Raw genomic sequence first — 4930 nt, 5'->3', positions numbered from 1 at the left:
CCCAATCGCCCTACCATCGGTGGTCGGGCCTTCAGCCTCTCAGCCCCGAGGCTCTGGAACTCCATCCCCCAGTACCTTCACCTTGCTTCCTCCCTTTCCTCCTTCAAGACCGGTCTCAAGACCTTTCTCTTTGACCATGCCTTCAGGTCCCCTCTCACCTCTCTACCCCCTCCTCGCTCCCTCCCTTCCCTCCCCTCACCCTGACCATTTCCCCCCTGCTCAGGTCCTGACCCAACTGTCCAGCGCCTTGGGACGTCCTCCTAACGTGAAAGGCGCTCTATAAATGGAATCTTGTTGTTGTTTCGGACCCGAGCTGGAGGTCGGAATTGGGGATGGTGGAGGGCAGGTGGGAAGCAGGGTGATCAAAAGCACGGTTAAACAAGAGGGTCTTGAGATGGGTTGTGGAGGTGGCAAGGGAGGGGGCGAGGCGGAGGGACTGCGGGATGAAGTCCCAGAGGGTAGGGGCAGAGTGACACAAGGCCTGCCCACCAATGCCTTCGCTTGCCTTCTTCAAAGCATGCCTCAAGACCCTCCTCTTTGACTGTGCCTTCGGCTACTCTCCTACCCTCTCTGCCCTCCACCCTCCCTGATACCAATCCCACCCCCACTTGGGTCCTAATCCCTGATCATTCAGCACCTTGGGACGTCCTCCCGATGTGAAATGACTGTACAAACGTAATTTTTTATTGTGCTCATAGATCTAGATCAGGACTTTGTGGAGTCCTGTTGCTCAGTGGTTACAGCATTCGCCTCACAAGTGAGAGGACTCGGATTTGATTCCTGGGCAGGGCGAAATGTTGGGCAAGTTTTCTTACTCTATGCGCCTCTATTTGCCTAGTAGTGAGCTGGCTGAATGTTAGCCAATTAGCTGATTGCTTTTTGGGTTAATGATCCCTTCAAAATAATAATAATAATAATTTGGTTACTCTATCCAACTGTTTGTGGACAATTGGCAGTTTCCACATTCCGCCCACAAAATATAGTCCATTCACTTTACACTATATTCTGTGAATCGCTTTGAGACGTCTCGAAGACGTGATAAGGAGCTATATCAAATGAAAGGATTATTATTATAACTGTATTGCTTAATTTCACTATATTTGGAGTCCTGTCACTCAGTGGTTAGAGCACTCGCCTGGCAAGCGAGAGACCTGGGTTCGATTCCCGGCAGGGCAAAACCCTGGGCAAGTTTCCTTACTCCACACACCTGATATTAATCCCTCAAGAAAAAAAACAATAATAAATTGGTCACTTAAATCCACGACTGTTTGTGGGACGCTGCTGTGCGGAATTTTCTGCCGCGTTTTGCCTACAAATATACAGTCAATTCACTTTACGGTATATTCTGTGAAGCGCTTTGAGACGTCCAGAAGACATGAAACCCGTTATATCAAATGCAAGGATTATTATTATATTTTAGTTACAATTTAGTGACAGCCAAAAGTATGAAGCCACAGCACCACAACAGCTTAGTGTTGTCTGAGAGGTAAACATAGCATTCTAAACTGAGCTTTCCAACGGTAGTCATATATATAAATTTGATTACCGTTGGAAAGCTCAGTATATATATATAATGTATATAGTAGGCAATTTTATTGTAAGCCAACTATTTAAATAATAACAATAATAAATAGTATTTTAATTTTGTGCTGATGGTGTTCAATCCAGGGAAATGACAAAGTATTAACTGGGTGACAACGACTGAGACCGTGACTCCAGCTTTGTGCAGGAGCAGATTTTCCAAATATATATTTTGTATTCCCCCATTAATCAACTTTGTTCTTCTAACTCAGTCTTTGGAATCCAAGAGATTCCTTGTGTTAAATTCAGTATTGAGAGCATTTACATAACAAATTAGTTTTAAACACGTGTCTTCATTTCCATTGAAAACCTTAGGGGGAAACGGTTCAATAATAAATCAGTAAAGTACTTAATGAGAAGCGTTGGTTAATTAAATTCAGTCAATTCTAATAAAAAAATAGTTTTTTTAAGGTTCTCATAACATTTTCCCAACTCACCAACTGCCGCTCGCAGCTGCCGAGCACGTGGCCACGCGGGGATCCGACGAGGACTGCGCATGCGCGGCTCATATTCCCGCTCCCTCAGTCCCAAACAGGCCGGCAAAACATCGCGAGGTTTGAAGCCAAACGTCACAAAAGGTCCACGTGCGCAGGTGGTCTATCCTCCTCACCCCCCCCTGCCCCCCGCCTGACCTCCTCACCCCCTGCCCCCCGCCTGACCTCCTCACCCCCTGCCCCCCGCCTGACCTCCTCACCCCTGCCCCCCGCCTGACCTCCTCACCCCCTGCCCCCGCCTGACCTCCTCACCCCCTGCCCCCGCCTGACCTCCTCACCCCCTGCCCCCCGCCTGACCTCCTCACCCCCTGCCCCCCGCCTGACCTCCTCACCCCCTGCCCCCGCCTGACCTCCTCACCCCCTGCCCCCCGCCTGACCTCCTCACCCCCTGCCCCCCGCCTGACCTCCTCACCCCCTGCCCCCGCCTGACCTCCTCACCCCCTGCCCCCCGCCTGACCTCCTCACCCCCTGCCCCCCGCCTGACCTCCTCACCCCCTGCCCCCTGCCTGACCTCCTCACCCCCTGCCCCCTGCCTGACCCCCCTTCCCCCCTGCCCCCCTGCCCCCTTGCCTGACCTCCTCACCCCCTGCCCCCTGCCTGACCTCCTCACCCCCTGCCCCCTGCCCGATCTCCACACCCCCTGCCCCCTGGCCCTGCCTGACCTCCTCACCCTCTGCCCCCTTGCCCGACCTCCACACCCCCTGCCCCCTGGCCCTGCCTGACCTCCTCATCCCCTGCCTGACCTCCTCACCCCCTGCCCCCTGCCTGACCTTCTCAGCCCCTGCCCCTGCCTGACCTCCTCACCCCCTGCCTGACCTCCTCACCCCCTGCCCGACCTCCTCACCCCCTGCCCCCTGCCTGACCTCTTCACCCCCTACCCCTGCCTAACCTCCTCACCCCCCCCCTTCTGACCTTCCCACCCTCTACACCCTGCCTGATCTCTTCACACTCTGCCTGACCTCCTTACCCCCTGCACCATGTCCCACTGAGAGCTCTGCTGGAGTGCCATCACCTCTCCCACTTCTCCTTCGCCTTCATTTCATTCCGTCCCAAAACACTGTTTTGATTTCTTTATTTCAACTTTGTTAACACAAATGCTGCCACACCTGAAGTCCAAACTGTTGCTCTACGTCCTTTTCTACCAGACAGTCACCAGCCTGGCATTGATAGCTGAAGTAAATCAATGGACAACTGGCAACGGAGAAGGTAGTCAGTCATAATCCTTGTATTTGATGTAGTGCCTTGAATTAACACAGGATTTACTGTAAAGTGTAGTGCAGGGGAATGTGGTAGTAAATTTGCATACAGCAATGGCCCACAAGTAGCCCATAATAATAATAATAATAATAATAATAATAATAATAATCCCCATGAAGCAACTGACCAATTTTATCTGGAGTATTTTTGGCCAGGAGAAACACCTTGCACTTTAGGGTGCCATGAGAATTTTAAAGTCCACCTGAACAGGTACAGACAGATTCAACGTCTCATCTGATGGATGGAACCACTGACACCAGGAGTCCATTGGAGTGTGGTTTGAAGCCACAACCTTCTGACTCAGTGGCGCAGGTGCTATCAACTGGGCCAAGGAATTTCGGTAGATTATAATTTTCACTTTGTCATATTTGTCATAGGAGTCCTGTAGCTCAGTGGTTAGAGCACTCGCTTTGCAAGCGAGAGACCTGAGTTAAGTTCCAGGCAGGTCAGGGCCAAACCTTGGGCAAGTTTCCTTACTCCACACAGAGCCTAATAATAATCCCTCCAAAACCAAAAACAATAATAAATTGGTCATTTTCAATCCACAACTGTTTGTGGGACATTGCTGTACGCAATTGGCTGCCGCGTTCGCCCACAAATATACAGTCAATTCACTTTACAGTGTGTTCTGTGAAGCACTTTGGGACGTCCTCCCGACGTGAAAAGCGCTATATCAAATGCAAGGATTATTATTAGTATTTTCATATTGTTGCAATGTCTATGATGTTGTGCCAAATGAAGAGCTTTGCCCTTTATTATATGAATTGCCCTGTAAAAACAATTAATTTTTGCAGGGCTGTTGGCATAAAATTACACGTATGTGTGTTTTTTTATTATTCCCACCCCAATGTTTTGATATTTACCCAGTGCATTTTCCAGGTGATAGGACATACCTATATCCCAGGCTGCTGGGCCATTTCAGACCACCACTTCATCTCCCTCAACATTTCCGTACCCCTTCCCCTTTCTCAACCCTTTACCATCACATATCGTCCGTGGAAAAAAAAAATTCCTCCCTCTCCACTGCCTTGGAGTCACCTGAACTCCTACACCTCTGGCCCTCCCTGACCGATCTCCCCTCCTCGCTCTCTTTTCTCCACAACTCCCTCTCCTCCATTCTGGACTCCCTTGCCCCCCTCACCTCCCGAACTGCCTCATGCTCCCGTAAATCCCCCTGGTACACCAGCCATCTCCATTCCCTCAAGGCACAAATGCGAGCTGCTGAATGCACCTGGACCAAATTCAAACTAACGGTCCATTGGCAGATTTGGTTTCACCATACCAAGACATATCGCTGCGCTCTTGCCTCTGCCAAATCCTCCTTCTACTCCAAGGGTATCTTGGAGGCAAAGGACAACCCCAGGCTTCTCTTTTCCACTACAAACTGCCTCCTCCGTCCACCTTCCCACACCTCACCCATCCTTTCTTCAAACTCCAACTGTGAGGAGATGCTGGACTTCCTCGAATCCAATATCGAGGGGATATGTTCAGCCACCTCTGCCCCATCCACCACCACCCCCACATCACCTCTGCCTCATGAACCACCCCACATCCATCCCCCCTATACTCCTTCGACCCTATCTCTCCCTCCTCCCTCA

The 4930-nt window shown here is 50.6% G+C and overlaps 1 non-coding gene across 1 annotated transcript; it reads left to right on the top strand.

Moving 5' to 3' along the window:
- Positions 1–1104: 1104 nt before the first annotated feature.
- Positions 1105–1176, top strand: trnaa-ggc. The gene has a single exon. It is a non-coding gene; the product is annotated as a tRNA-Ala (tRNA).
- Positions 1177–4930: the final 3754 nt, after the last annotated feature.

The sequence above is a fragment of the Callorhinchus milii genome, unplaced genomic scaffold (assembly GCF_018977255.1).
Source record: "Callorhinchus milii isolate IMCB2004 unplaced genomic scaffold, IMCB_Cmil_1.0 Scaffold5, whole genome shotgun sequence".
Classification (NCBI taxonomy): domain Eukaryota; kingdom Metazoa; phylum Chordata; class Chondrichthyes; order Chimaeriformes; family Callorhinchidae; genus Callorhinchus; species Callorhinchus milii.
This window is presented reverse-complemented; position numbering and strand designations above follow the sequence as displayed.